The 21,101-nt window shown below is 41.3% G+C and overlaps 1 protein-coding gene across 1 annotated transcript in view; it reads left to right on the top strand.

The window, feature by feature from the left end:
- The window catches only part of FMNL2 (formin like 2), a 346,942-nt gene that overhangs the window by 100,146 nt on the left and 225,695 nt on the right, over positions 1–21,101 (top strand).

Below are 21,101 nucleotides of genomic sequence, written 5' to 3'. Positions count from 1 at the left end.
TAATAGGCAGATGCTTAAAATGCTTTAATCACTGGAATATTTTTGTCATATGCTTTATGGACTTGGACAGAAAATTCAGTAAGCACGTAACGAAGTTGCATGTTCTGTCTTCTGAGAACACCGAAGGAAATGAACCACAAAATGAGAAATGCACTCGAAACACCCTTGGATCAGCTTGCCTTACCAGATGGAAGAATTGTGGCTTTACAACTTATTAATCTGGCATTTAAACAGCTAACTCAGCTATGAAGTCGCTTGCCTGCGGGAGGACATGGAAAAAAACTTGATAATTGTTTGTGCTTTGAAATCTTACTGTTGTTAATATGGCCGTAAATACTAACATGCCCTTCTGCTTCTTGATAAGCACATTGCCGGTAAGGACTGTGTTTGAGGCCAGGAATTCTTTCCTCTGATTTAGAATAAAAGTATTGTTTTCTTGGAAAATTAAGTTAAAACCGTCCTCACAAGATTGGATTCCTGTGGCATCAGTCAGTTTCGGAGGCCTTCCTTGATATGTATCTCTAGTCTACTATAGTGACTAACTTTATGGTTAAAAAAAAAAACAAAAAAAAATAAACATAGCTACAGGTAGAGCCATGTAGAGGACATATTCCTGTTGTTGCTGCAAGTCCTTATCCCAGCCTGCATGTGGGATACAGAGGCAAGTTCTCAGTCTTTTCCATTGTTGATGTTTTCCATTGTTGAGTTTTCTTTTCCCATCAGAATGGGGATCCACTTTTTATGGGGATAATAGAAACATGACATTACAAAAAATGATTAAATTCTTGTTTACTTAAATCTGAAATCTGGCTAAATCTTACCAGTCTGCATAATGTAGTTGAAATGTTAACCTCCACAAAATGGTGAGAATCAAAGAAAGTGCCTTTAGCCTGATCTTGTCAGAGATGGCCGTCAGGGCCAACTTTGACTTTTGGGAAGTGTGGCTTCTGGAGTCCTAACAATGTTTTTGGACTATAATATATGCAGGGCATTGAATGTGATTTTAGGTAGTGAACTTTCAGAATTGGAATTGACCTTAGTTGTCATCTTACCTAACCTACTTACTTTATTTTTTTGAAATGAGGCAATTGAAGAGAGAAACATTTTCACCTTTGAGGAAATCAAACTATTGAACAGATACTTTTGTCTTTGTACATATTCTTGAGTTTTTTAATGTACCAAATGACTGATATTTATACACAGAGGCTGTTAACACATTTACATACCAGGGATCAATGAAGTGATATATTTTCTAGGAGGAGGTGTGATTTGAATCCATTTTAGAAAAAAGGTGAGGAACTTGGAGTGGTAGTGTTAAAATAGATTGAGAACTGCAGTAGGAAATGAATGAACTGTGAGAGGAAATGGATAGTTGGGAAACTTAAAGGCGGATTTGAGGTATGGAGTTGTGTTAAATCTGTGCTATGGAGGATTTTTTGGTTGGAGGGGTCAGGATGTTTGGATGAGGCATAGATACACTTTTGACACTTGAGGACAAAGAGGAAGAAGCTATCATTTGCCATCATGTTTTTAAGTAGTTTTCCTTCTTTCCTCATCTCTTGATCATTCTGAATTTTTACTAATTCCTTCCATGTTCCATTTCCTTCCTTTCATTCTTTTTCATGTGCTATCCCTTTTCCAATGAAACCATTCTGTTACCAGATTTTATTTCGGTACTTGACTATGCTGCAAAAATGAATTTCAAGAGCACGTCGGGTGAGTTAGGCTAGTAATTTATTCAGGCAGGGAGGGAAGAGAAATGGGAGAAAATAACAGATCAGGGGTCCCAGGTAAAGAGGAAGGGGTTGAGAAGTGATAAAGTGGGCTGATTTACAGGCTACAATTTCCCATTATAGATAATAAATCCCCAGGTTTACTTGTGTAGTGATCCAAGTAGGGGAGAAGGCAGCCAGAGTTGGGGTCCAGAGGTAAATTATAAATTCCCAGGTTTTACTTGCATGGCCACATGGCAGAGGAAAAACGGTGAGAGCAGTGTGCAGAGGGCAGGAACGGATCCACAGGTAAGAGAGCGAATGAGGGGGAGAGGGAGGGAGAGCTTAGGCCCTGTGCCTTCCTTTTAAACTGTTGATTATCCCACCCCTTTGCTAATGGCAGGGGAGGAGTTCCAGCTGTTTACCATTTTGATTGCTTATTTCTCCCATCAGTTTCCCAGGAGGGCCCAATGATAAAGTCCTTGGGGAATATCTGGGGCTTCTCCTGGCTTCTGGAGGAAGTCTTCTGAGTGGCAGAATCTTGGGGAGGGTCTTCCAGCAACCATCCTGGGGGTTACTGATGTCCATGTGGACTTTTTGCCAGGTTCCAGATCCATCTATTGATTCCTTATCTTACTAGCCTGCTTCAATTCCCATACCACCTCCTGTAGCCTGACCTATCATCTGTTCATTGATTTGCTTAAACCTTATTTATCCCTCAACTCTCCTCTTAGGGTAATTGTTCCTGTAGTAAGTAAATGATATTAAAGAGCCTGACCTTTATTTTAGGAAAATGACAAGCCTCTGAAGGCTTTCAATCAAGAGAGTGCTGTGAGCAGGTTTGTATTTTAAAGGAGTGGTTCTGGATGGGCTGGTTAAAATGTAGAGCTCTTGGCCTTCTCATCAGAGTTGCTGATTTTGTAGGTCTGAGGTGGAGTGGAAGAATTTGCATTTCTAACAAGTTCCCAGGCACCTGGAGAACCACACATCCCTCAGGCTGCAGGGGGAATGAATGGGAGTGGGCAGGGCCAACGGCCTGAGGATGGGCAGGGCATGGGGCAGGGAAAACAATTTGGAGGCTGTTTCCCTGTTTCACGTGAGAAATAATGGTAGCCTGGGAGGTTGGATAGAAAGTGGTAGATCAGGAAGTAAGTAGGAGATTGTGATTAGAGATGAGAGAAAAAGGTGGAACGATTTACTTGAGATAGGGAGCATGGGATGACCAAGCTTTTGCAGGGCTTGAGCGGCAGGATGGTGATGAGATCATGGGTTTTGAGACATCTAATCAGAGAGGTGAGAAAGACTGCTAATACTATGATACTTCCTAGGGAATCATCAGTGTGGAATTAGAGTTCACCCCAGGTTGTTGATAAGATTAACTAGGAAAACCAATAAGGAGAAGAAAGCCTGAGACAGAAGGTAGGGGAAGAAAAGAAAGACTTGCTAGAGAGGTGAGAGACATGTCAGTGAGCATTGCAGTAAAGGAGGCCAAGCGAGGTATGTTTTCAGAAGGAAGAGGAGTAAAAACAATGTCAAATGCTGCTGAGAATGCAAGTAAAGTAAGTCCTGAGAAGGAGCCATTGGATTTAAGAACGTGGAAGTCTTTTGTACATTCATTCAGCATTGACTGAGCCCCTGTTTGGGGCCAGGTTCTGTGAGGCACTGCGAATTCAGCTATAACTGAGATGGTTCATTGGCTTGCAAGAGGCAGAAGCCAGCCAGTGTTGGGTCTTTGAGGTCAAGAGAGAGACAAACAATATGTCCCAGAAGATTGGCTGATTTGGAAGGAGAAAGGACAGTAAAGGGAGCAGAAAGAAGTGGGTGGCAAGGAATCGAGATATATTTTTTTTCTTCTAATGGTGGAAGAGACTTAGCATGTTTAAATGCTCGTAATGTTACCGGATGGCTCTGGTTTCTGGGCTTCTAGGTTCTTGGTTTATGTCACATAAAATAATTTAAGTACATGCCATAGAATAGGCAAGGGAGTAAAGAGTTTATTAAGAAATAAGAAAACGAGAAAAGTACATGGTCCAAGGCATGGACCTCAGGAGTACTGCAGGGTGAGTTGCGCACATGACACCACAGGTCAGGTCTTTTTAAAGTCTCCTCCTCTCACTTCATGATGTTGAGGTGCGGCCCCAGCTGTTTGCTGTTCTAATTGGTTGTCCCATCTGTCAGTTTCTCAGGGGCCAATGGTGAGGTCTTTTGAGGTTATCTGGGACGTTCCCTTGACCAGAACAAGATTCTCATTCCAAATGAGATTCTTATGGCCAAGATCTCATGGGATCCCTCAGGAGGTTTCTGGGCAGTGTCTGCTGGCCACAGGGTCTGCTGGCCTCAGCCGCCTCCTCCTGTTCACTATATTCACCTGCCTCAATAGGAAGAAACAGAGAGAGAATTTGAAGGCCTGGAAGGGAGGGGGGATATTGATAGCGGGAAGGATATGGGAGGGGAAGGAGACCAAGGCACAGACTGTGAACGGGTGATCTGACTGCCTATCCCACGAGAGCCAGCTTCATGTTTAGGCCCAGGTGGATGCTGTGATTTGAGGGCACTTAAAGGCTCCCTTTAGGCTTTCCTCACTTACATGCCACACAGCCTGAATTTCCAGTATTAAAAGGTCTGTTTCTTTGTGCTGTGAGTGCTAGCCATGTTATTTCTGGGAAGGATCACAATTAGACAACTAGACTGTAATGCCCAAGAGAGTTCTGACCTCCCCAGCAGAACTCTCTTTTCATCTTAGGATTCAGTGAGACTGCCCAGGGAAATGGATTTGGCTCAACTGACAGAGTGTCCGCTTACCACATGGAAGGTCCAGGGTTCAAACCCAGGGCCTCCTGACCTGTGTAGTGAGCTGGCCCATGCACAGTGCTGATGCGCACAAGGAGTGCCGTGCCATGCAGGGATGTCCCCTGCATAGGGGAGCCCACACACAAGGAGTGCGCCCCGCATGGAGAGCCGCCCCATGCGATAAAAGCGCCACCTGCCCAGGAGTGCTGCACACACAAAGAGCTGACGCAACAAGATGACACAACAGAAAGCTGGTGTCGCTGACAAGAATGCAAGCGGACACAGAAGAACACACAGCAAATGTAGCAGACAATGGGGAGGGGGCAGGGGGAGAAAAATAAATAAAAATAAATCTTAAAAAAAAAAAAAAAAAAAAAAAGACTGCCCAAGACTGCCCAGGCAAACAACGTCCAGCCTTGAGGAAGGCTTCAGCGGTACCTCTGATGGGATGTGGTGTGGGGTGCCTGGAAGAGAGAAGATTCAAGATTCCTTCTTAGTCTACCTAGTTTAACTTTTGGTTCAGTGGAGAGATCAGTGGTCCAGTGTAATACTATCACGTTTCTGTAGTCATCTCCTGAGGTCTGTTTAAAGGTCTGTTTAAAGGTATTTAAATACAGTAGAGTCCACTGAACAATCAGCAAACACATGGGTAACTGTGTATCCCAGGCACCAGCAGGCTCTGCAGGGATGCGAATGAGGGCCTGTGAGCACTGGTGGTAAAACGGCGTGGTGCTCCCTCCTAGGTGGTAGACCTGGTCTCAGTCCAATTTGTGACTTCTCTTATTTCTGAAGTCGTCTCACATAGTTCCCAAAGAGTTCTGTCATGTTCCTCTACTCTGGCAAAGCTCCCTGATGGAGGTGCCTCACCCCTGGGGCCTTCCGGAAAGCTGGAGATTGTTTGCCTGGGTGTCTCACTGAATCCTAAAAGGAAGACCTTTGCAGGAGCCAATGTGCACTGTTTCCTTTAGTCCTGACTGCACCAAGCTCTTCTCTTTCTTCAAAGAAATAAGAAGTTGGGTCCTGACCTCAGTCTATGTTTTACTAAGTCCCTGGTGAAAATAGCAGCTGCAGCAGCTGCCTGTAGCCCCATCGACTTTCCATGAACCCAGATCTTGCCTATGCAGCCAAGTTGGCCATCGTCACCATACCTTCCTCTCTTCCTTCTTCCTTGATTTTCTCATGCCTCTTCCTGTGGACGTCAAGTCAGTGACAAGCTCTTGGGATCCAGCCAGAGTCAGAATCCCACGGTAAGGTCACCCAGAATTCAAGAAGCCTTGTGAATAGTTAACTAAACTTAAGTGCATAGTAACTATAAGTTTAAGTAAAATGGAAATTCCTCATGGGATAGTAAATTAAAATTGTTTAAATGCTGTAGATCACTGCTGCTTCATAGAACTTTCTGCAGTGGTGGAAATGTTTTATAATATGTGTTGACCAATAATGGTAGCTACTAGCCATTGAACCAGTTAGTGAACACTGAAATGAGGCTAGTGCCAAGGAGCAACAGAATGTTTAATTTTATTTAGTTTTAAATACTTTATAGCAAAATACATGTGGCTAGTGGCTGCCATGTTTAGACAGCATGGCTTTCTACTGATCTCAAATTTAGCAAGTATCAGAATGATTTGAAGGGCTTTTTTAAAGCATAGATTGCTGGGCCCCGCCTCAAATGAAGAGAGAGCTGGGCTAAGTCTTGGAAAATTTACATATCTCAATTCCCAGCTGCTGCTGCTGCTGCTGCTGCTGCTGCTGCTGGTCTGGAGGAGAACCACCCCCCCTGGAATGATTTTTCTTGTATTTAATTCACATGCACAGATAGAAATACCACCAGCCAGTCTCAGCACCCCTGTCAGCTGGTTGACAAGCAGCCTAGCACCCTCTCCCCATCCTCCCACAATTCACACTGGATCTGCTTTTCTAAAACATCACAGCTCATCTTTAAAGCTGACTCATAACACTTTCTGAGCAACCACAGTAGCTGAAACAGTGACCTACTGGGGAAATTCCAAATTTGAACAGATTTTGGTTTTCATTCCAGTTTTATTAATTTATTCTCTAACCTTATAAGAAATTACTCCGTGTGTGGTGGATGTAGATTGAGTCATTTTATCCTTGCCAAGTTCATAATTGGCATTATATTGAATGATTTCTGCGTGCGTTCTGGCTGGCTGGACTGAACTCAGATGGACTGTCCCTAAAAATCCAATTTTAACCAGTAGTTCTTTTATTTGAGCGAAAGATAGTTATTTTAATACTCAGAAAAAACTTCTAATGAAAAAAAAAAAAAGGTCTCTAGAATAATAAAACATTCTCTTGTGAGTGATTGCTTGTGAAATAGGGGATGCATAACTGAAAGAAGATTAGCAAAATGTTGGTGATTACTGATGTAGGTGACGGGTACCTGGAGGAGACACAGCATACTATTCTTTCAACTTTTGTCATTGTTAGGAATTTTTCGTAATAAGTTAAAAACAAAATAAACATTCTTTTAGGGAAATGAAATATATCATCTTTTTGAATTGAAAATGATAATGAAAAGTAATTTGAATTTGATCTAGGAAATTCAACTGGACAAAGATTTTAATTTAAAGAATGATCTATAGTAAAAAGAATAGCAATTGTTTAAATGGAATGGATTACAGACGTAAAGGAAGAATTAGTTATCTCTTCTTACAAACATACATTTGCAACACAGTTAGTGCTCACCTTGGTGTGTCATAGTTTTCCTGATGGGGAAGTGGAGGGAAAGTGGTGCAAATCATACCATTGGAGTTCATCGGCAGCTGAGCCCTCTGGATGGCTGAATTTAGATTTTCTTAGTATAGTGTTTATATACCTTGAAGGAGGAGAGTAAAAAAAGATTTTTTCCCCCTGGGTCTTTTAAAGTCTGTATAAATGAATTCATCTTATATTTGATTTAGGAAAGAATTCTTTCTTAGATTTTCTTCAGCAAGATCATGAACCCTTAGAGTTGTATCTTAAAATTCCTTGCTTGCAGAAAGTAAAAAAAAAAAAAGGGGGGGGCTTTATTAAGTAGCGGTGAACTTCAGGTCAATTTACAGTATATAATTTAGGTTTGCTCTTTCTCTGTTTGATATGTCCAAGTTGCCATGCATCATTTTCCTCTTTGCAATGTCCCATTAGTGCATTTTATCCTGTTCTTATCACCCATCCCTTTTCACCTCTTAGATCAGTCCTTATCACTCTTTTACTCAATTATGGCATAGATTGCTTCCCTGGACATTCTTCTGCCTTTAAGTAGTGTCCTTTCTCTTTCCCTCCTCTTTAGCAATTTCACTTTGACCATGTTCTGTATGTGGACCCTGTGGTTTAGCACTCTTTTTTTATTACATGCATGTTGCTTTCCACTGCCCAAGTACTGGAGAGTAGGCATGTGTAGTCCCATGCCATACAGTGCCCAACATTGTGGGCCTCCAGCCTCTCTTTTGTTGTATTACTTACCTGCAATTCAATAGAATATAAAGAAGTGGCATCTTTATCTGTGGAAGACAATGCCTCCCTTGCAGAGTGTATTAATTAATGGTTGTAGATGTGTTTCTAAGCTATTTTTCTTTTTTTTTCTTACACTCATTGAATTCATTAACACATAGCCTGACTGCATCTGTAAGGGACTGGCTTAAAAAATATATTCTGGTAGCATAGATTTTTTTGTACTTAGCATTCATTTCTGGTTTGTTTTTTTAAAAAAGTGTAATAACAGAAGGAGCTACTATAAATTTGATGTTTGTCTCAGCAGTCCTTGGTGTTTTAAGTATTTATTTCAAATTTTTGGCTGATTGTATTGTTTTATATTTCCTTTTTAGGGAGCTTTTCCTAAGGTATGTTAAAGCATTGGTAAAGCAAATGTTTATACCTCCTTGGACCTAGTGCATGCATGGGTACACGTGTGTGTTTAAAGGAGATGATAACTTTGATTCTTGAGTGGAATTTTTAGCTATGTGCATGCAAATATAAATTAATTCTCTTGGTATAAAAAAGATGTGATGCATACACATGATGGAATATTATTAAGTTTTAAAATGGAATGAAACTCTGATAAATGTGACAGTGTGGATGAACCCTGAAGACATCATGTTGAGTGAAATAAGCCAGACACAAAAGGGCAAGCATTGTATGATCTTACTAATATTTGATAATTAGAATAAGCAAACTCATAGAATCAGAATATAGACTTTAGGGCAGACTGTTAGGGGACAAGATGTGTGGTGGGGAATAGGGAGTTAAGGCTTAAAATGTAGAGTTTCTGTTGGGAATGATGGAAGAATTTTGATAATGGATGGTGGTGATGGTAGCATAACATTGTGAACATAATTAACAGCACTGAATTATATATTTGAATATGGTTTTCTTAGTTTGCCAAAAATTGCCAATGCAATTCACCAGAAACAGATTGGCTTTCATAATGGGAGTTATATTAGGGCAACAGCTTACAGTTCTGCAGCTGCGAAAATCTCTAAATCAAGGCATCATCAGAGATGCCTTCTCACCTAGGGGAGGGTCGGCTGCTAGTAGATCCTGGAGTCCTGCCAACAAGGTGAGGCAAGATGGCGGGCCCACTGGTCTCTCTCCTTTCTTCTGGAGCTCAGCTATGGGCATCTCTCCCTGGACCTTGTCTCCTTGAGCCTCCAGGGGCTACTCTGCTTTTCTGTAGCTGTAGGCAAACCTGGAGTCCTTTGTCTCACATGTCTGGGTCAAAGTGGTAGAGCTCCCTTTTCTGCGTCTCTTTTCTCTGTGTGTGTTCTCATTACTGTCTCATAAGATACAGTAAGAGGGCGGAGACCCAACCTATGCCACACCTCACTGATGTCGTCCAATCAAAAGCCCTAAAGGGATTTATTCCAGTAATCTAATTGTAGGGGTTCTTAATAAGGGGTCTGTGAGCTTGAATTGAAATAAAAAAAAAACAACAACATTATTCTTGTGGGAACACGTTGGTGTGGGTGTGACATGTTTATTAAATAGTACACAGCACAATGTGGACTTAGTAAGGGGTCTGTGGTTTCACCTGACTGGCAAAGGGGTCCATGGAACTAAAACGGTTTAGAATCCCTGAATTAAAGGCTCCTTAACTGAATTTAATGCAATCAAAGGGCCCCACACCCACAGGAATGGATTAGTTCAAGAACATAACCTCTTCTGGGATTCACCAAATTCAAACTGTCACAGTGGTTAAAGGGGGAAATTTTTGGTTGTATATGTGTTACTAGTAGAAAATTTAAAAAAGGCAAAGAATCCTTTTAGGATATTCTTCTGGTGAAGAAACACTTCTTGAAATGTTGGTTGTCAGGATAAGCCTGGCCTTCCCCCTCAATTCAAACTGACAAGACTGGGAACTTGTTGGTAAATTCTCCTTCTTTGAACTTAGAAGGACAAGCTAATAAAAAGGCAGTAAAATCCTTGTGGGTTTTCTCTTTTATGATATGAAAGGAAATCCCTTACTTGAGAATATTCTCTAAGCCCTGATTCATTCAGTAAAGCACTATGCATTAGGTTCCATAATTCTCTTGAAGCCTTGAACCTTGGTCATAATGAATTTAAAAGTAGGTCAGTGACCACGATGAGGCAAGAAAAAAAACTGGAAAAAAAAATCCTTGGGAAGTGCTGCTTTGATAGGGTAAGCTTTCCCCGAGGTAACTGATGAAATGCTCATATCTGGATTTTCTACATCTCTTGTGCTTTTGTGCCTTGAAGAGTCTCAGAAATACAGAATTATTTAATGCTTTAAGCCATATACTTTGGCTTCGTGAAGTAGCTAGAAACAGACCAGAAGATGTTCATTTTATAAACACACTTCTTCCCTCCCTTTTCTTATTTATTTCTCTTCCTCTTTCCGGTTTCTCTCTTCTGAACAGTGGGATTTTTATTGCATGATAGCCCCTTAGTTTTGTGACCTTCAGGCTCAATCCAGGATTATGTGCAAGGAACAGATTTTGTCTGGGACTATTTTCTTCCTTTTTTCTCTGCTTATAGGCTTTAGGATAAGATCCCTTTGCAGGATTTTCCTACCATCTGATGGATTTCTGCAAAATTAATTAACAGTATAAGGTTCCTCAGTTTTTTTCCTTGACTCCTACCCACAAATAATCTGTAGTTTTGTGACTCCCACCCCTGAAGTGAAGGACCAAAGTTTTTGCTGTAAATCATCTTTCAGAGGTTTAAAATTTCCTATAGTTGACTTCTAGCTTTGCTTTATATCTCTCCCATTTCAGAGGAAATTTTGAGTTGAACTTGACTACATTTTCCTACTTATAATCTTATTTCCATTGCTTGGTTACCTAATGTGAACAGATTTATTAAGATTTGTGGGTTTTTAGAATGAAGATAGTCATTTAAAAAATCTGAAGGCTTTTAAAAATGAAATTTCCATATAGAATAATCTTTGGTAATATGGTGTCAAGCATATTTGCTCATGCATTAATGTGGTCATCTGTTTGACAGGCCACAAAAGATTCTTCTATTTCTTAGAGTTGTCTAATGAATTATCACCACTCTTATACATTCAACCCAAGTTACATTTTTTCCCCCTCATTTAAACATTTCAAGGATAACAGTTGTGTCCTATTCCAAATCTACCCCTTGCCACTCTATACTCTTTCCTCCACTTTTAAGGCTTAGCATTCTCTCGGCTGCCTAAAACAGAAATCTTCTAATTTTTGAACAAATGAAGAGGTCCATTGAAGAAATCCATTCACTGAGTGCTCAGAGAATAAACACTAGTATTTGCCTTACCAGAACAATTAGACAAATAATACAGAAAAATCATGTACATTTCAAAGCCAAATGCATAAAGCCTATGTTAATCAGAACCTGCAGTTAAACTCTTATTTTTTCTTTGCATGTTAAGGAGGTAAGATGCAAGAAAAGCTTTAATGAGATTTAACAAAGAACAAAACCTGACTTATTGATTAATATGAGGTAAAGACACAATCGGCTTTACTTTTTATTTCTGTAGTTTTCTACAGTGAGGATTGATGCATGAGTACCTTAAGATACTGTAAGCTTTTCATATAATATAATTAACAACAGCTTGAAACTTTATTAATATATCTTGTTATATTTAAGGGTTGAAACCAAGATTTTGTGGTTAGCCCTTTGGTTATTAATCGATTATTTGGAAAACCACTGCCCTAAAATTTTCCTGTAAAAAAGGATTGGTGAGCCTGCATTATCCATAAGATAATCCCCCCAGCACAGAGGGATGGTACCAGTGTTCCTGTAAACACAGAGGTCAGAAGGGTCATCTTCAGCTCCTCCTCCTCTCTTCTTAATGATTTAGCCACTCCTCCCGCTGCCTGATCTCTCCTCTCATTCCCAAACTGCCTGACTTTTCTGTCTGCTGCCTGAGGTCTCTTAAAATCTCATCACCAGACCCTCTCCCTTCAGACTCTTACCTCTCCAGACCATCCTTAAAGCTGTTGACCGCTGACAGGCGTCTTCTTGAAAGATAGGAAGAGATCCTGAGAGCCTGTGGCTGCCCTGTGAATTCGCTGCCTGAGGCAAGGAAGGGCCTTCCGACCTTCCCAGGTGTGACTGGGTCACTGGATCTCCAGGTGGTCCCACCCCATCCCCACACAGACTCAGTTGGAGCAGCTTCCAATTTTGTGTTTGGGAGTGTTGAATTAAGATTTTGTTGAACAGTATGTTCCAAGGCTTTTTTGGTTTTAAGTTTGAAAATCCTGGGGTTAGATAACTTCTAAAATGCTGCTGCTTCCCCCACGTTTTGCTGGAGGTGCTAACTATGAACTTTTGGTGTTGTGTTTTGTTTTGGTTTTTAACAAGTTTTTATATTGTCCCAAAATATATTGGGTACATGTTTATTTTCAGTCTTCCAGTTTGTGTACTCATGTTTACTGAGTACTTAACTGCTTATACATATTCATTTTCTTAATCTCTACCTGATTGATGTAGAAGCTAATACCAATTGTTAATAAGGAGACTGAGGCACGGAGGCTAAGTGGCAGGGGCAGATTTCTGGCTTCAGACTTGCTCTAGAGCCCACATTCTGGAAGACTAGACTTTCTGAATAAACTGAAAGCATTTACGTAATTAGGCAGCTTTTAAAGACTTCTAAATGGAGTAAGCACAGCTACCCAACGCTTCTGTCCACAGCTTAAACCTTCTATTTTGGGTTGAATGCACACCTCATGTTATTGTTAAGCCCACTACACCCCCACCCCCACCCCCGCACCCCCCAATCCAGAAGGACTCTGGCCAGTGGGCTCCCTGGCCGTGATCGGGAGCCTTTGGAGCCATTCATTTGTATGCCTGTTTAATTTCTGTTGTCAGGACAATGCCTGCAGTCACCCTGACCCAATTGTTTGGCTTCCCTGTCCCCTTCACTCTGTTCACTCCAGAGTAAGTAAGTTTCCTCTCCATCCCTGAGAGATAGTTGGGGAACTTGCAGAGTAGACCGTGATGAAAAGTCTTGAGTCATTTAAATCAGATTTTCAGGAGTGTGCCTTTTTAAACTACGAGCATTTAACAAAAATACTGGGCATTAGGAGCCTCCATGCCTAACGGCCCCTCCTACCTTTAGTAGCATTTCAAGACGACAAAAGCTTGCTGTGTTTTTTTCTCACACTCAGATTTTGCCCTCCCACCCTCCCCTGCTAGGAGTCACCACTGGAGGGCTAGTCAGGGCTACTGCCTTATTTTTGTGGGCAGAAACCACTACGCCATGGGTTGAAGAAGCAAAAACTTCTTTGCAAAGACAAATAAATGTGGGTTGGTAGGAATGTGCAAAAAAAAAAAAAAAGTCTTTCCAAAAACACTTTTGTAATGGGACAAATGTGACCACTCGGATCGTTCCCACGTGGGCTCTTTGGAATATATTTTATCCCTTCTTTCTTTTTGGTTGTGAGGGGGCAGTGTAAGTATGCGGGGGGTGGGGTGGGGGGGGTGGGGAGGGGTCAGAGTAGCTAAGCAGCTCTTTCCCTGGAGAAGAGGGCCAAGCGTGTCGTTTGCATTCCTTTGCCACGGGCCCCTGGGGAGGGGGTGGTTTTGCCAGGTGAGATGCAATTTGTGGTTAATCTCACAGCCAGGAACTAGCAGGAACTAGAAGTTCTTCAACTTCTCATCCCGGGTGAGAATCAGAGTTTAGCCTCAGTGTGGTGCGGAATAGAAAGAACATGCATCTGAATGGAAGGGTCAGGAGGGGGTTCTGGAGCTTGGCTGACCCTTTGATTATTAACCGACTGCTCCTCAGTCCTTCAAATACATATTTAAAGGAGCGTTCCGCATCGCACTTGAAATCGGGCCTTGGAACACTCGGGCCAGGGAGGGGAAGGCATCCGGCAGTTGTACGGGAGGGACCAGCCTGGTGTGGATTGCAGGATGCTCGTTTCTGCCCCTGCTGCCCAGGCTTCTGGCTGATTTACTGCTTCTTGGCCTCTTTGTTAGCGGAAGAAACAAAAGGAATTAAAATTCAGCTTCTGGTTTTGCCTCTGGTTTAGCAGCTTTCTGTAAAGCTTAGTGGGGTGAGACAGAGGTGGGAAAGGTAAAGATTGGAATTCTGTTTGGGGTATTGATTGGCTTGGACAGTATGCCAAGTCTCTTAGGGTAGAACTATTGTGTGCAGAAAGTGAAAACGGACAGCTTCTGTGCAGCAGAAAGACAAGGTATTTGTGCTAACTGGAAAATATACATGCCTAAAATGTGCTTTCATGAAGCCAAGAACAGGCATTCAAGAAAACTTAGGATAATGAAAAATATTTCAGAAAGTTTAAATAGCGCAGGCACTGTAGTGCAGAAAACAGAAAGATTAATATTACAGTTGAGTCTTTTTCTTTCAGCTGGAAAAGGATAAAGTGATAAAGATGACCAGTTTTCATTTCTCTTTTTTTTTTCCCCTTGTATTAAACCTAAGACTTGTTCTTGGAGACATCTAGATGAAAATCTTTGCATATAAAATTGAAAATCTCTCTCTTGGGGTGGGTGTAACATTTAACTTGAAAAAGAACTGTTAGAATCCTGTTTTGTCACAGGTAGTAAATAGGGTGCAAAAGGCACTGAAAAAGCTCTTTCTCGACTTCAGGACTTTTGGGGCCTATGCCAGGTGACAAGCTGCATCTCACTCCTGCCATCCATGAACGTTTGCTCCATTCCTATCCTGCTGTGAAAGAACGGGGGCATTAGGGAGGTCCCAGGAACTGTTGGTTAAACTCAAGCTCAGTGTCTTCAAGGGCCACTGAATGACTGGAACTTTAATCCAAACACTAGACGAATGACTGCTGATGCCACTGAATTAACTGGAGGAAGGACCAAAGGAGGGGCAGTGACCCTGGAAGGAAGTACTCCCCACCTGTAGCTCTTTCTTCTCTGAAAGAGCACAAGTTTGCATCTGAGACTGCCTCAGGGTGCGCAGGTTGGGAATGAGGGTGGGGGAGTGGGCGTTTCTGTTACCTTCCTTTGAAGTAGAGATCCATGATAAGAGAGAGTCCCCAGGCTTTTATTGGGGCGTCCCTGGCTAGGGAGAAGCTGTTGCACTGTGAAAGGCCTGGCAATATTCAAAACCTACCTCAAAGGTTTTCTCTTTAGCTGAGGATCTCTGGAGCCTGGAGGCAACTCTCCTTGCTGGGGATGGCTGAGAAAGGTGGTCAGGAAGGAAATGAGGGGGGGAAACCCGGCAGCAAAAGGCAGATGAAGCGGCATGCTAGTGGAAGGACGGCCTCACGAAGAAGGGGGAACAGGACCTCCTGAAGAAAAAGCAAATAACTAAGGAATTAAGGAAACAGAATCAAATCACATAAAGTCCTTTTAGGGAAAGGATGGCGTTAACAAAACACATAAATCAATTGAGAATGAGGGGAAGCCCCTGGTTGAAACAGCCGGAGGAAAGTTATAGCAAGTGCATGGTAAAGAGGGAGGCTCCTGTTTGAAAATGAGGCTGATTCTCTAAGGAGGCCACAGAAGCTTATATTTCTTATATTTGTCTTCACTGGCTGAGGTCCACAAAGTTGCATGTTTTGATGCAACATATGTATTGATGAATGCATCTGAATATACAGGCGGAGAATTAAGTACGTGCAAGAAGGAATTTTAAGACGAGGGACATCTTAGAGCCAGAAGTGTTGTCCTTCGCTACCTAAGCTCCCTGAAGATTTATATTTCTTTGGCTAGTTATCTTCCAAACTATCCTGTGAAGAGTAGAAGGACGATTTTTGTTAACCTCATTTCTTAGAATCATAGATTTGGTAAATGAGGATTTCAGAGGTCAAACGAATAAACACCTTGATCGCTTAACTTACCTGTTCAGTGAATCAGAATCAAGATGAGTACCAGAATGTTACACTTAATACATTGTCTTTAAACTAAATCACCTGGCTTCTTGCTCCTGAAGCATGGGATCTGCTGATTTGCTGATTGATTCAAAATCGAGTTAGGAGTATGACTTTCAGTTTACTAGTCTTTGTTATTTTTTTAAAATTAGAAATATGTTTTGAATTCCATTTGGTTTGCCATTAAAAATTTTTCAAAAAATTTTTATTTATTTCTCTCTCCTCTCCGCCCACCCCCCCCCCCCCCCCCCATTGTTGGCTCTCTTGTGTCCATTGTCTGTGTTCTTCTGTGTCCACTTGCATTCTTGGCAGCACTGGGAATCCGTGTCTCTTTTTGTTGTGTCATCTTGCGCGTTAGCTCTCCATGTATGCGGTGCCACTCCTGGGCAGGCTGCACTTTTTTCATGCGGGGCGGCTCTCCTTGTGGGGCACATCCCTTGTGCATGGGGCTCCCCTATGTGGGGTATACTCCTGCGTGGCATAGCACTCCTCGCGTGTAGCAGCACTGTGCATGGGCCAGCTCACCACATGGGCCAGGAGGCCCTGGGTTCGAACCCTGGACCTCCTATATGGTAGGCCGATGCTCTATCAGATGAGCCACATCCACTTCCTAAAATATTTTTGAGTGACACTCTGTACTTGCTATCATATTTAGTTATGTATCTAAAGAATGGATATTAGCTATTGAATGGAGTTTAATTATCTGAAGTAAATCAGAGTTGTGGATAAGAAATAAAGTATTAGAGTTGAATAACAAATTTGAAGAGCTCAGAGGGAGAGAGTAAGAGGAAGCCTTGGAAAAATTAGGAAGATTTATTTATTTATTTATTGAGCACCTGCAGTGGATGAGGCACCGGAGGATCCAGCCAAATAAAGACAAATACAGTGTAATTCTTCATGGAACTCATAATGTTTTGGTGGGTGGTGGTGATGAACACAAATAGCTTTTATTTTTTTAAGACTTTTTTTTAAAAAAAGATTTATTTATTTAATTCCCCCCCTCCCCCGGTTGTCTGTTCTGTGTCTATTTGCTGCGTCTTGTTTCTTTGTCCGCTTCTGTTGTCATCAGCAGCACGGGAAGTGTGGGTGGCGCCATTCCTGGGCAGGCTGCACTTTCTTTTGCGCTGGGCTGCTGTCCTCACGGGTGCACTCCTTGCACGTGGGGCTCCCCTACGCGGGGGACATCCTTGCGTGGCAGGGCACTCCTTGTGCGCATCAGCACTGCGCATGGGCCAGCTCCACACCGGTCAAAGAGGCCCAGAGTTTGAACCGCGGACCTCCCATGTGGTAGACGGACGCCCTAACCACTGGGCCAAGTCCGTTTCCCAAGATTTATTTTTATTTATTTCTCTCTCCTTCCCCCCCGTTGTCTGCTCTCCGTGTCTATTAGCTCTGTGTTCTTCTGTCTCTGCTTGCATTCTTGTCAAGCAGCACCAGAAATCTGTGTCTCTTTTTATTACTTCATCTTGCTGCAACAGCTCTCCATGTGTCTGGCGCCACTCCTGGGTGGGCTGCACTTTTTTTGTATGGGGTGGCTCTGCTTGTGGGGCATACTCCTTGCACTTGAGGCACTCCTATGTGAGGGTGCACCCCTGCATGGCATGGCACTCCTTGCACATGACAGCACTGTGCATGGGCCAGGTCACCACATGGGCCAGGAGGCCCTGGGTATCGAACCCTGGACCTTCCATATGGTAGGCAGATGCTCTATCAGTTGAGCCACACCTGCTTCCCATACAGATAACTTTTAAACATTACAATAATAGTAATGAAAAGGATTTTGTCCAAGATGTCCCATTGTCTGAAGTTGAGTGACAGTGAGGGAGGAGCCTGTCTAGCTGATATGAGATGAGGGTACACTATATAAACTGGTGCCTAACTGTTCCTCCTTCAAAACTATGACTTTAGATCTCCAAAGCAAGTGATAGGTAACACACAAAACTGGGGCTCTGCATTCAACGCGGGAGTTCTATCTGTAATTCTTTATGATGGGTGGATATAGATCTGAGAGGATGGAGAAAGCCTTGGAAAGCAAACATGTGTTAGTTTCCTATTGCTGTTGTAACAAATTACCACAAATTTAGTGGTTTAGAACATTACGGTTTTGGCTTCTCTAAGTCAGAAGTCCAACGTGGGTCTCAAGATAGCATTCCTTCTGGAGGGTCTAGGGGAAAATCCTCTCTCTTCCCTTTGTCAGCTTTTAAGGACCTCCTGCTTTCCTTGATTTGTGGCCCCTTACCTCCATTCCAAAGCAAGCAATGTTGGGCCAAACCTCTTTTGCCATGTAAGGTAACATTCACAGGTTTGAAGATTAGCACATGGGTATCTTTTTTGGGTGGCTGGTGGAGGGTGCTATTCTATCATCGTAAAGGAGAGCTCAGTCCTTTCTCCTGGGCCTCTCCAACCTCAGGTCTGTGTGCTTCCAAGTTAATTTTCCTTCAAACCATTTACACCACCACCATAATTGCAAACAGACTCCTTTAATATGTCATTTCTTGACTTCAAAATACTCCTTGGCCAGGCACTCAATTCACTTTGTAGGGAGTCCTTAGGCTGCCCTTCTCAACCTAGTCCTGAACAAGGACTTATCAGGTGTGTTTACTCACCATTCCCCTCTATCTTCTGTTCCATTCTGCACATTCTTGACTTCATGAGCCTTTGCCTGAGTTGTTCCTCTCAAACCAGAATCTGCCTATCCCTTCTATGAAATTCTGGACATTTACCATCTTTACTCCACATCTGGAGTTTATAATAAGATAGTACTATTTAACTTCTATATGAACGCATTTAATCTAATCTAGATGAGTCATTCCAAGGTGCTTGTTGAAAAGGCAAAGTCCTGTCTCACTAATATAAATTATATATGAAGAATAAATGCAGAGTATTGGTTATTAGGAGATAGGAGGAAGTCTGAGAAGGCATATGTATGCTAACGTATGTAGAAGTTTTAATTAACTTGACTGTAAAAGTGTGGAAATAGAGTTGATGGTAACACAATATAGTGAGTAGAACTAATGCAGCTGGTTTATAAATGGAATTGTGGCTGAAAAGGGTAGTATAGGGGTATAATGTCAATTGAAAGAAAGCTAGAGAATAACCTAGGGACTGAATAACATAGTTAACATAGAGATGGATGAGAATTGTAGTTAATAGTGTAAATACAAGAATGTCCTTCTTATGAACTAGAACATATCACTATTGTAAGGTGGTAAGAATGTGGAGAAGCATGGGAAAAATACAATTAATACAATTAATGTAACCTATGGACTACAGTTAATAGCAATACTGAAATATTCGTCCATCAATGCCAAAGATGTACTGTGTTAATAATAGGGAAGTATGGAAAAACTATGCCAGATGTATGCTATGGACCATATTTAGCGGTAGTAATATCATGATATTATCTCATAATCTGTAACAAATGTTCCACAACAATGACATGTGTTGTAGAAGCATGTTGTGTGGGAATTCCACACATGTGCTTGATTTTTTTTGTAAGTTCACAACTTCTCAAAAAAAAAAAAAATCCTGGATTCAATCTCAGAGATCCTGATTGCCCAGGTCTGGATGGACCCTAGGAGTATGGCTTCTTTAACAGACTCCGTAAGTGATTGTGCCGCAGGTGGCCTACCCGCAACACTGAGCTGTAACTCCTGGGGGAGGGGAGGGTGACCTCCTTTCATGGTGATGGCACATGCTTGGCATGGAGGTGGAGGCGATTATGTTTTTGAGAAATGAATACCAGTTTTATGCAGATGAGTTTCCATCTAGAAAGAAAGAAGAGTCTTGTGGGAAGCTGTAATAGAGTTAAGGGTACCAAACTGTGCCTTCCTTATCTTTTTGGAGCTGACTCTTGAGTTGTGAGAGTTCAAAGGTGGACAGAGGGCCAGTTTATGCACCAGGGCAGAAAAGGATAAGACAAAAAGATAACTAGTACAGTTGAGATTTGGAAAAAGAAACAGTCATGGCAAAATGGCTGTGCTTGCAGATTTGTTGTTGTTTTTTTTTTTTTTTTGCTTACCTTTTCAGTATTTCAGGGACCTTATGTGAAATATCAAAAGCAGAAATTTTGTTGTGGAAAAGATTTGATCCATGAAAGACAGATAATTCTTGGGAACATGTGGAACAAACATGATGCTTTTAGTGCTCATTGTGATAACTAGTTCTTCTTGATGACTAGAATGCAAAGACTATCCGAAAATCTGAATTCCCACTGAGCCAAGCATTTTTGGAATGAGGCCTTTTGTGAATATGACATGATTATGATTTCTGCTTTTGTTAGATAAAAAGCATGTGATCAGCCTGTTAGGACATATTTTGGATAAAGTTTTGAGTTTGTTGGGATAACTGGTCCTCAGTCTGAAAACAAAATATTGAAAGCTGCTTTTATTTGGAGATAAAGGTGGAAGATAATAAACTAGAAGGAGATATATTTGTGTTTATATTTGGATGTATAGGATTAGAAAAATTAATCACACAGTTCTCATAAGATGAAAATCCTCTGTCAATCCGTCACACCAATCATCCATAAGACTGACCTTGTGAATAATGCAAAAAAATCTGTAAATATCACTGAGGATGATTATTCCTTTAGAACTGTTCCCCCCCACAAAAGGTTGGCGTTAACAAATCACATTTCAACTAAAAATATGTGTTTATATTATTTTTTAGGTACTAGAGGGCTGGAAACTACATTATATTCAAAGACAAGCCTTTTGTTTTCCATTTGTAATTTCTGTTAACATTTAACATTGCTAGATGTATTGACATGAAGGAATGGGATGCTTATTTCAGACAGAACTAAGTTATGATTTTCAGAAGTTTGCAAAAGTAGTGAAGACTAAACACCAAAAGAGGCAGAAATTGGTAATAGCGATCATATGGCAGAAAACTGGCTTGGTGAGGTAGCTTCATGTAATTAAAGTGGTATTTGAAATTTGTCATGTTTTTTTAGTGCCTCCTCTTAACCAGGCCTATTAGATTTTTTAACAGTTTTTCATAAACTGTAAAAAATTTAAATCCTTTTAAAAACAATATAAATGCTTATAAAGTCAGGAAGTTGAATGATGGTTCGTAGGATCTCTTGGTACAATTTTTGCAACTTGTGCGTCTATATTTATTTCAAAATTAAAAATTAAAAGTACATTAATAGAAAGTTTATAATTATCTACATAAATTATTTAAAATGTAGTGTTCCAAAACAGTATTTTAACTTAATAATATAAATTTAATACAATATATTTCATTCTTGAGTTTTAAGAAAATAACTCAGGTTTATAACAAATGCTTATCACAAGATCTC

Source organism: Dasypus novemcinctus, chromosome 7 (assembly GCF_030445035.2).
Source record: "Dasypus novemcinctus isolate mDasNov1 chromosome 7, mDasNov1.1.hap2, whole genome shotgun sequence".
NCBI lineage: Eukaryota > Metazoa > Chordata > Mammalia > Cingulata > Dasypodidae > Dasypus > Dasypus novemcinctus.
This window is presented reverse-complemented; position numbering and strand designations above follow the sequence as displayed.